Source organism: Electrophorus electricus, chromosome 15, assembly GCF_041902795.1.
Source record: "Electrophorus electricus isolate QZ-2024a chromosome 15, ASM4190279v1, whole genome shotgun sequence".
Classification (NCBI taxonomy): Eukaryota; Metazoa; Chordata; class Actinopteri; order Gymnotiformes; family Gymnotidae; genus Electrophorus; species Electrophorus electricus.
Window position 1 is genome coordinate 18410629 of NC_137511.1, and position 11872 is coordinate 18422500.

Genomic DNA, 11872 nt, shown 5'->3' on the forward strand with positions numbered 1-11872 from the left:
GACACGTTCTAGTCATGAGACACGGCTTCCTACTGATTTTTGGAAGGAAAAAAACATAGTACCCAAGTGTTTAAAAACCTCCAGCCGAGCTGTTGCGGTGTGTCTATCCTCGACTTGGACAGATGCTACGGCAGAACACAGACAAGAGGAAGCCCGGGTGGCGTGTGAAGCGGGGTCATGCTCCAGGTTGGGTCTACCGTCATGACTGCCGAGTATCTGCCCTGCCACCAGCTCAAAGCACATAGGCGGTCAGGGGTCACCTGGAGCATTCAGCCTGCATACCCCTCTGGCAGCTGGGCGTTCTGCTTAATCTGGACATGGGTGCCACAGGCTTCCTCTATCCAGTTGTGCTTAATGTAGCAAAATTGGATCAGGGTCATTTTTGAGGTATGTTCCATGTTTTCCAAATCTTATTTATATAGTGCTTTTTGCAACAGCTGTTGGCACAAAGCAGCTTTACAAATGACCAACTCCAAGTCCCTAGTGAGCAAGCCGAGCGTGAGGAAAAACTATAGAGCATGAGGAAGAAACCTTGAGAGGAACCAAGATTCAAAGGTGGGCCCGTCCTCCTCTGGCCGACAACGGTTGCCACAATAGTAACAATTTTAAGAGGAAAATAAATAATAAAACGGAAAAAATAAATTAATGTCTAGTACAGTTTTCTAGAAGTCATAGTCTGGTCCCGATGGTGTGCATGTGTCCAAAACCTGTCTTGCACGTGAATGTCCATTAAGGGCAACGGAGAAGTAGTTGGCGGGGGTGGAGGCGTGGTGGGCTACAGCAGGGGGTATCAGTGGCTGTTTGGGATGTGCCATGGCAGTAACATGACATCAGGGCTAGGTGTACCTAGCCAGGAAGAGAGACTAGGCATCTCCAAGTATGAGGTTGTGTAACTTGGAAAACCAAACGGTTTAATGTGGTCACCGCGGGCTTCCGCCTGCTCTCCGAGCTGGGCTTCCTGATTGGTGAGTCCCAGCTTCCACGTGGCAGGCTGGTCCCGCTGCCGCCGCTTCTCCTGCCGGCACGCTGTGGATCACTTCACCTCCAGAGCCACGGAGAAGACTGGCCAAGCTCGTTCACGTCGCGCCGAAATAAGCGGCTTCGCTCACCAGGATGGGCTGGAGCGCGAGGAGGACGTGCAGGCGGTGGGTGTCCGAGACGTGGCCGGGTGTTGTCTCCCATGCTGCGAAAGAGAAAGAGGCAGAGCCAAGGGGATGCTCTTGCACCTGGACATGAGGTCAAAGAGGAGAATATTCAAAAAAACAAAGTGTGAGGATGGGCAGTACCAGACCTAAGAGAGTCCGAGGAAGGACTCTGACTCAGGAACATGCCTCACTCGTGCTGTGACCGCTGGTGAGGTGTGTGTGTGTGTGTGTGGCTTTCCTTTGCTCTCACTCTCTCTCTCACAAAGAGTCTGAAAAAGAAGTTTTAGATTTGGTTATAGTTCTAAAAACTGAGTAGTGCTCCTAAAGTGCTGCAGTGTGGATGTGTTTGGTACCACAGGGTCTACAACGCTTTCTGGAAGCGTCAGGTCAAAGCTTGAGTGAGCGTGGGGTTAACCTGTTTATGCAAATTCTGTGCAGTTATCGGCAGGCATCTGCAGTGGCTAGTGTCAGCATTGTTTTTAACGAAATGAAAAATTAGCCCCAAAAACGTTAAGCACACCAAGACCAAGAAAACACTCTTGGTGTACTTCTGACTCCAGCTTGATGGTCAAGTGTCACATTGATGTCACCTACACGATACTCATGTCTCATGATGACACACGAGCCTCTTTTCTCTTATGTGACGGCATGAGTCAGGGGTGCTCTGCATGAACGCTCTGACCCCTACGGCCTGGGAGACGGGCTCACTGACCTCCACGCCCTCCCTTCGTTTGGCCTCAGGGATGTGCGTCCTGCTGGTTTAACGACATGAGGTCATACTGGAATAGGAGCGTGAATGCACTCATGAGTGCCTGGTTATGCATATTTACTATGAACGTGTTGTAATATGCTTAGATCTAATTTCATATGCTTTATTTTTGTTGCTAATTAGTAATAATACATATTAATATTAATAGCACTCATGTTTACTTTTGGAGAATATCACAGGATGTGGAACATTTCAACTTTGACCACAAGCGTGTATGTCTTGTTATAGTATTTATGGGTTTTAATAAGTTTCCTTTGAGTGACTAGTGTTTGTCAGGGTTTAATATTTATTACTTGTAGGCTAAAGTGGCCTTGCAATACGTTATATAATGTAATGCCTAATCACTTTTGACATATGACTCTTAATGGAAGCCCACAACATGGTAATGTTTGTTTAATTGCCAGAAATAAAACAATTTGCATTTGTCCCATTATTTGTTAATCTGTTCCATTAAGTCAAAAATCTGTGCGGGCAGCTATTTTTGTGAATACTGTACTGTATATTTATTTATGCATTTCTTTTAAGTTGGAACTGGTGTAGATCTAATCAATAGGGGGTGCAAATGAGCAACACTGTAACAGAAAACTTCCTGTTGCAGCCACCTAAAATATTTGCCTGTCAGCCCTCTGCGGGTTCTCATGTTCCGAAAGATCACTGATGCCGTAAAAATGTGCATGCATTAAAACTGCTGAGATAATAGGCTTATTATTCTTATTTTCAAAAATAATTTTAAGGTGTTTAAAAGGCTTTTTCATGTGGGGTTACCAGTGGGAGCGCTGGGTGCGTAGAACCCCGCAAATTTCACAAGGCCCCCCTTGAGGGGATAAAGAGGAACTAATCCGAGAGAGAGAGAGAGAGAGAGAGAAACAAACAGCCACTTCTTGACAAAAATGAGAGTGGAATACAGCCATGCGTTACGTTTGCTAAACGCCAGTGGTGCTCCTAAACTTCAGCACCAAAACGAACCTCGCGCTTTTCAACCCCGTTGTTCACAGGCGCGCATAATTTATCATTTATAACAATAACAAGGCATTGGACTTGTGGAAGATGTGTCAGAGGTGTGTGTGTGTGTGGCATATAACGGATGAAAACCGGATATGGAAAGAATTTGATGTATGTGTGCAAAAGGGGAGAGGGATCTCCCTCGGCCCTCTTCAGTGTGTGCTCCATCAAAAGCCTGTCAACAATTCCCAGCCAGGAGGAACGTCTCCAATGTACTTTACCTAAAGAATGAGGACGGGAAGAGGGAGACGGAGCAGTGTACATGGCAGCTTTCCACACAACACTGCCACTGATCCTCAAACACACAGAGATGTGAAAATACTGTCGTTCTACTCAGAATGTTGCCTGTGTAGCACAACTTTTATTAGCTACGGCTAGATCATAATGGAATAGACACAAAGGGAACTGAATCGGATCTTTTTACTTGGCATCTAACGTCCATGAAGGCAGAAATGAATCTTTCAGTGAGCAGTAATGAGGTGCAAATAAAAATACACCAATTATGAAAATGATTGTTTCCTCTTTTGGGCAGGAATGATACATATCTTCCGCAAATAAAAAATCATGGTTTGGTGTTACTTTGATTCCACCAGCTCAACGGTTCCTTTCTCCCAGACCCGGAACCCAAACATCTCTGTCCACTGAGGTGTTGAGGCGCTCGGGTGGGTGAGAATGCTTCCGAGAATTTTGAGAATTCAGGCTGCAGAATTCATCCACCTGCAGTGATGTCATCAGTAACAAACAGGAGGGCTCCTGGAATTCAGAGCACGAGCGGGTCCATTTCAGTTTGCACACACGCACGAAAACACATTTATCCCACTGGAGCAGGTTCAGCTCTGTCCCATCTGTCCACAGGATGTTGTACCAGCGCTCTGCGGGGGCTTAACAAACAAACAAACAAACAAACAAACAAGCACAATAACCGTCACCATAGCAACAATAATCTTTATATAGCAAGCTGTAGCTCACGTGGAAAAACAGCAGGGCAGGCAGCAAGCTCACATTAAAGTAGAACTTATGAAAGTGTCCTATACAGTTAGTGTAGAAATTGTTTCGGATGTTGTTGTTTTTTCTAAATGCTAATAGGAGGTTTTAGAGATTGTTACTTATGTGGGACTCAAATGATAGAAAAGGTTCAAGGGTTAGACCAAGGTCCTGGAATTTTAGTTGCACAGAAAAATAAACATCAAGGTTTAGTATCAAATCTGCAACCATGTTTCTCACTAATGTCACTAATGTCAATGTGTCTGTTCAAACCAGTTTAGAAGGACGTTTCTGCTAATCCTGGTATTTATATCTTTAATACAATCTTCTGTTTTGTTGACTGTGAATCTTGCCCGAACGTTAAGTATAACTATCATAACACTGAAAGCCAATATTATGAAAGCCAATATTATGTTTGTATCAAGGGAGAAGCAAGAGACACCTCAAACAGACCCTCGTCCCTTGTTGGAGGGGGAGGGGATCCTCTGAGGTCAGGTTTGGCACATCCTCTGAGCCAGTGGGACCATCTGAGGCCACAACTCCCCACAAAATAATGAAGCACACACCTGTCAGGTTACCTGTGTGAGGACTGAGCGTAAAGTGTGACCTGCACAGGTTTGACAATCTGAACACGTGCAGCGCTGAATTATATAGTCATTGCGATACCCGTTGTTTTGGTTCAAATCCAGTGTGTTGGATTAGGAACCCTTTCTTGCCCTATAAATTGGAACTAGATCAAGCTGGTGTTTAAGATGATCTGGTTTTAGTCTGCGTGTGTTAGCCCTCGACGGAGCTGAAGGTCACGGTTACTTGGGGTTTCGAATTTCTCAATGTTGCCATTCACCCGCACTGCTTAATGCAGCCACTAGGGGGCATGATTGTATCAGCCCTGCCTGGCATGTCGCTTCTTAATCGCACATTCCATAATCCTCTCAAACAGGATATCGTGCACATAGAAATACAGAAATATCTAGCTATATATTAATGCATAATAATAGACAGTGCCCGCCTTTACCCTTAGATTTACCCTTAGCAGTGCGACGCTGCATCGTTCTTCAGTGAAAAAAGCGTCCAGTCCCGAGGATGGACAGGCTGGACGTCTACTGTGTACTCTGTGGGACAGTTGCGGGAAATACTTGGGAAGCTGTGTGGCTGCATCCCGGTGTGCCGGAAGTTACTCCGGTCTAGGGTTGACACTACACATCCTCATCTGCTAATTCCAGGACATTGAGAAAATGGTGTTTGCAGCATTAAATGCTCCCGGTTCTGCAAAATTGGCTCATGTTCCTAATTCATTATGGATTTACGCAAAAAAATGTTTGTGGAAGAGACCGAAATCTTTCATATTTGCGGAAGAGACCATGATCCTTCGTAACTAATGAGTCACTTGGTCTCTTCTCCGGCCCTTGGTACCCTGTTGTCCATTTGCTTTGTAAACTCACAACGTTCTCATTGCCACACCTTGTCACAGCTGACACCTGCTACAGACTGGAATTTCAGTGATTCCAGTTGGTAATTGTAATGTAGCAACTTCAAAGTTGAACCCCTTTTCATGCAGTGCTTGTGTTTCCATTGTTCCACCCCTGTAGGAACGAGCACACCCTCGCAGGACCGTTTAGCCAAGCAGCTCACTGTCTTTGCACTGTCAGAGAGGTCACTCGTACTGTCAGGCAGAATGTAGGTTGCTGTGATGGCTATATTTAATGTGGGCTAATTCATTAGTTAAGATGGATGGGAAGAAACTGGGACTTTTACACAAATGCACACACACACACACACACACACACACACACACAGACACACACACACACACACACACACACTCACACACACACACACACACACTCACACACGTGCACATACACACACACAGACACACACACAGACACACACACACACACACACACACACACACACACACACACACACACTCACACACGTGCACACACACACACACACACACGTGCACATACACACACACACACACACACACACACACACACTCACACACACACACACACACACACACTTGCCCTCCAGAGGGAAGCAGCATCACACATGCAGATTGTTCTCCTTTGATCTGCATGGAAGGAAATTATAGATGTCTTTTATGTAACTGTTCTCCTACCCAATGAAGAAAAAAGATTAGCAGCTAGAACTTCTCTCTCTCACTCTCTCTCTTTCTCACACACACACTTTCTCACACACACCTTCATTCCGTCTCTCTCTCTCTCTCTCTCTCCCTCTCCCTATCTCTTAATCCTTGCAGGCCTCCTCGCTGTCTGAAGGAGAATTTAGGTCATCTTAGCAAGTGATTCCCTTCATGGAAGAGAGAAGAATAAATCTCTTGCGTTCTCTTTCTCTTTCCCACAGTGGTCTCCCTACTTTCTGCTTTCTCCAGGTCTTCACGCAGGCTTTCACTAGCTTTCTGGATAATATTCCATTCCCCTGCCCCCACCCCACACACAGCTAGATGACTTCATATTTTATGTCGGCGCTATCTGCGCGGCAGTAGACTTGTTATCGCTGGCCTTGCACGGAACATGGTGCGCACAAAGCCCCTGTTTGCCCGTGTTAGCTGGCGGGCCCGCGGGCAGTTTGTGTATCACACGGAAGATGGGTCGGTTGCAGGAACACTGACATCCCAGCACGTTTGGAGTGTGTGTGTGTGTGTGTGTGTGTGTGTGTGTGTGTGTGTGTGTACTCCTTCCTCCCATCCATTACATGGGACTGTACACACTAATCTGATTTGACAGACCAAAATGCCACTATACCATTAGTGGCTACATACATAAACGCAACCAGGCTACCAATGAATGACCTCACATTTCAAGTCTGCATAGATACAGAACAACCATCTACTCGCGTGTCCAATCTCTCTTTCCCTTTGTGTGTGTGTGTGTGTGTGTGTGTGTGTGTGTGTGTGTGTGTGTGTGTGTGTGTGTGTGTGTGTGTTTAAAAGAGAGAACAAGAGTGTAGAGATATTAAAGTTAGCATGACTCCATAGAAAACTCCAGCAGTCAGTGAGACTTAGTGTGTGAGCACACACCCGACAGCAATTATTGATAGCAAATAACAAATAGCAGCCTTCATCCCATATGTCATATGTCTGATTGGTGGGTGTCATGTTATATGTCTGATTCTTGATTGTCATATGTCATAAGTCATATGTCTGATTGATTGGTGGGTGCCAAAGACATGCCCTCCTTCTGCTTTTTATTGTTTCAGCCATTCATATAGTCTGTGTATAGTCCATTAACATAGTCTGCTTGTAATCTGTGCATAGTTTGTATATAGTCTGTGTATAGTCCATTAATGTATTCTGTATATAGTCTGTGTATAGTGCAGAGTTCTGTGCGCGTGTGTGTGTGTGCATGTGTGTGTCTGGCCCAGGCTGAGTTACTAGGTGCTTGTATAGGTGAGTTTGTGACAAGCAATGGATTGACGGCTGGTCCTCCGGTGGGAGGCAGGCAAGTGCGGCATGACAGCCCAGCCAGAGGCCCCCCTTCCTGGGTAACCTTTACACCAGGCCTACCCGTCAGCCTGGAGCTCAGAGCCATCCAGAGCCAATCTGCCCTTTTCCCCAGGAGCACTGCCAAATCCAATGTGACACAGAAGGAACAGACAGAACGATGAAGAGAGGCGCGGGCGGGGGGAGGCACGGAGGGAGAGGAGGGAAAATGATCTTCGGCGCTGTCTCTGGAACTCTTACGGGGGAACTCTGACACGAAAGGACGCACCGCCGGAGGACATTCCCGCGTCCTCTCGTTCCTGCCGCTGCCGCGCGCGTCCGGTCTCGCGAGCGTTCACGGGCGAGCATTCCGAAGTCCCGCAGGCACGGGACATCGAGCTGTGAGTGACGGGTGGGCAGGGCATCGTGTGTCCTAACTTTTCCAACACGGCCGGCGCCGGGACGCAGGGGAGGTCGGGTACACCTGGCGCAGATCAGAGTGGGGGGAAAGGGGGTTGAGAAATGTTTTATTCCCTCTGTCACCTAGTCAGAGAGAGAGAGAGAAGGAAGGGAGCAGACGCATCTACAGCCACGGAACAACCGAACAGAGGAATTCTTTGGGCAAGTTTAAGAGTGAGGAAGTTGGGGCATTTGGCATGTTCCTGGAGACGAGCCTTATAGTTCTTGGTCAGGCCGCTCACTGCAGAACCATAACAGCAGGTAGAATCCAGCCAGACGTGCGGGGGAGACTGCAACCTGGGCTGGTGGCTGTTACCTCTCTCTCTCTCTCTCTCTCTCTCTCTCTCTCTCTCTCTCTCTCTCTCTCTCTCTCTCTCTCTCTCTCTCTCTCTCTCTCTCTCTCTCTCTTTCTCTGTGCTTCTTATCTACCATTTCAGTCTCTCATTTCCTTCCTGCAGTCTAAATGTGAGGGTTTAACAAAGAGGGAGGGAGAGAGAGAAGGAGAGAGTGAGAAGGAGAGAGAGGGACAGAGATTTCAGGGAGGTGTGTGTGCATTTCTCCACTTTAAACATTTTCACCTTTCCCCGTCTCTTTTGTCCAGTCTTGATTTCTCGTTGTTCTGCATCTAGTGTAAGATGTTGCGCTCGCTCGCACGCACGCACGCACGCACAGCTTTCGGCTTTCAAACACGCGGGAGCGCTGCTGTCGCGTGGGCGAGCGACTCTTCTTCCTTAACGACCCCCTCACTTCCTTATAGCGCAAGGAGGGGGGCAGAAAGACCACCGGCATCATCGCAGCCTAAATAACGCACTCATAACGAAAAGAAGCAGTGAAGTACACGTATCGCTGTCTCGACTTTACCTTCGCGCTGCCGAAAGCTTCCGAAAGCTTCCGAAAGCTTCCGAAAGCTGCCCTTCCGAAAGCTCCCCTCGTCGCCGGAACTTCGCAGCCAAGTCAGTCTTCACTTCTCTCCGTTCCGAAGCCGCGCGCGCGTCTCTGTCGCCACAGCAACCTCTTCAAGCAGAGGCAATCGCTCGCGCCTCACGCCGAGCTCGCGCTCTCCTCACCAGCGTCCAGCGCGCGCCACGCCATGAAATAAGTTTGTGATCTCGAGCGTGCTCGTGTGGCTAAACTGGAGCGAATGACCGCTAATTAGCATATTCAAATTAGCACATGAATGGTGCCATGCAGATTCCGTTAATTGTTAGGCACATTAGCATGTTTGGTCTTTTAAAGGAGTAATTAACCATTTTAAAGTGCTTAAAAGTCACCAGTCAAGTGTTATGCCGGCTCGGTGATGATTGTCTATGACTACAGGACATGCTGATTGAATTCTAGATTAAAAAAAACAACAAAAAAAAAAACAATTCTTCCAGGCGTGTGTGTGTGTGTGTGTGTGTGTGTGTGAGAAGATAACTCTTTGAATCACACTGGTCATCGCTGGTGTTCTAGAGTTGATAAGAGAGTGTTAGTAAGTGAGCCAAAGTTCATACAAGCCTTTTTGTATTGTAGCTTAGCATTTTCACATGTGGCCTTCTGCATGGCACTCTGTACACAGACACGCATGCATGCATTGCCAACCACCCAGGAAGCGATCACACTCGCACATGCACTCGCACACACCCATAGCGTGACTGTGGTTTCTTAGTCCTTCCTCTTCTTATTGGCTAAAGGGATGCACACTAGTGTTTCGTGTGTGAAATTGACACTTTGGTGAAACTGCAGAGACACGTGCCATGGTGCTGCCCTAACTTGCTCCTATGTTAAAGAATTCTCACACACACACGATTACGTGCACACGCGCACGCACGTGTGTTTGCGTGTGTGTGTGTGTGTGTGTATGAGCGCACCTGTATGAAGACTAGAACAGCCTGATAGAAAGGTCACATAAGTTTCATAGGCTGTAACTCTTATCGCTTTCAGGCCGGTTTATCTCACCTTCACACTTTCTGAATGCCATTTGCATTTCCCCCCCCACTTTCAAATCAGAACATTGTTTTGCTTTCTCGAGGTCCTCCCAAAGGTTTTACGGCACGTCAATGTCATCCAAGGAGACATTTGCAGGTAGTTATTTTTGTTAAAAACAAAACAAAACAAAAACAAGTCAAATAGAAAATAAAGTATCACTTAGGAAAAGTAAGAAACTCCAGATTCCAGGTTGGAGTTCACCAGTCAGTGTTACGCAAACAAGCTCCTACTCACTGATCTGGCCAATTTAAATTAATCAACAATAATTTTGTAAAACATTTCACAATTTTGGATTCAAAATGGTCTTGTACAACCACACGAGTTTGGTCTTCTTACACTGTGGCTACATGATATACAGCTAATTTTGTGACTGCAATGTGCAGTTCAATATATGAAAACGCAGTAGAGAACTCCAGAAGTGACTGCCTGAGATTATTTTGACGGAAATTATTTAAGCGTGTTGGACCAAGTGATACATTAAAACATCCTTAGAACCCTCATGTATAAAGAATGAGGTTAGAATGTTCACATCACCAATTATAAAAGGTCCTTTACATATCACAGCATTGTGCAATATCGGTATTGCAAATCCAACATCACAATAACACTCCCCAAACGATATATTGCACAGCTCTGCATGGGGTATTTGTTAGGCTGAACACAAATCCTCCTGCTTCAAAGGCACCCGGGTCAGGGCAGGATGTGCTTGTGAGTGGCCTGTTACTAGGTGTTACTAGGCCCAGCCTCAGACTAGGGCAGTGGGTGAGATGACAAGCCTGGACAGGGGCCTCTCTGCTCCCTGTATCGCTCTCGATGTGATCTGCCATTTAAAGCTAAGGATGCCAAAGAACTTATAGGAATCCGGACGCGAAAATCGGTTCAGCTGAGTAAGGGCAATCAGAGGGAGTCTGAGGACGAGTACGGCATGCAAACACACAGAACCGCGCACAGAACCCGATGTCAGACTGGCAGAGGTCTGCTTCGCATAAACCTCAGATCTGAGATAAGAGAGGAATCATAGAGTCAAGGAGGCTGAACACACACACACACACACACACACACACACACACACACACACACACACACACACACTCTTCTGTCTCTTTCGCACTCTCCTCTCTCTGTTTCTACAGAAATTAATGTGTTAAGACAGTCACTAGAAGTTTAGAGTAAAAAGAGGAAAAAATGAGACAGACAGAAACAGTGAGACAGACACAGAGAGAGAGAGACAGAATCATTGAGAGAGAGAGAGAGACAGAATCATTGAGAGAGAGAGACAGAATCATTGAGAGAGAGAGACATAATCAGTGAGAGACAGAGAGAGACAGAAACAGTGAGACAGAGATAGAGACACAAACAGTGAGACAGATACACAAAGAGAAAGTGAGAGACAGAATCAGTGAGACAGACACACACAGAGAGAGAGAGACAGAATCAGTGAGAGACAGAGAGAGAGAGAGAGAAACAGTGAGAGACAGAGAGAGAGAGACAGAATCAGTGAGACAGACACACAGAGAGAAAGAGAGACAGAATCAGTGAGACAGAGAGAGAGAGAGAGAATCAGTGAGACAGACACACAGAGAGAAAGTGAGAGACAGAATCAGTGAGAGACAGAGAGAGAGAGACAGAATCAGTGAGACAGACACACAGAGAGAAAGAGAGACAGAATCAGTGAGAGACAGAGAGAGAGAGACAGAATCAGTGAGAGACAGACACACAGAAAGATATATAAAAATCTGAGACAGACACAGAGAGAGAAATACATATATAAATCTAAGACAGACAGACACACACACAGAGAGAGAGAGACAGAATCAGTTAGAGAGAGAGAGAGAGAGAGACAGAAACAGTGAGAGACAGAGAGAGAGAGACAGAATCAGTGAGAGACAGACACACAGAGAGAAAGTGAGAGACAGAATCAGTGAGAGACAGAGAGAGAGAGAGAGAGAGACAGAATCAGTTAGAGAGAGAGAGAGAGACAGAAACAGTGAGAGAGAGAGAGAGAGACAGAAACAGTGAGAGAGAGAGAGAGAGAGAGAGAGACAGAAACAGAGAGAGAGAGAGAGACAGAAACAGTGAGAGACAGAGAGAGAG

At 46.4% G+C, this 11872-nt stretch overlaps 1 long non-coding RNA gene across 1 annotated transcript in view; it reads right to left on the reverse strand.

The window, feature by feature from the left end:
- Nucleotides 1-3293: 3293 nt before the first annotated feature.
- LOC145651266 (uncharacterized) overlaps nt 3294-11872 on the reverse strand; it is a 26074-nt gene continuing 17495 nt past the window's right edge. Inside the window, exon 3 of the long non-coding RNA XR_014117109.1 lies at nt 3294-3797. This is a non-coding gene — a long non-coding RNA (uncharacterized LOC145651266). The remainder of the gene's footprint in view (nt 3798-11872) is intronic.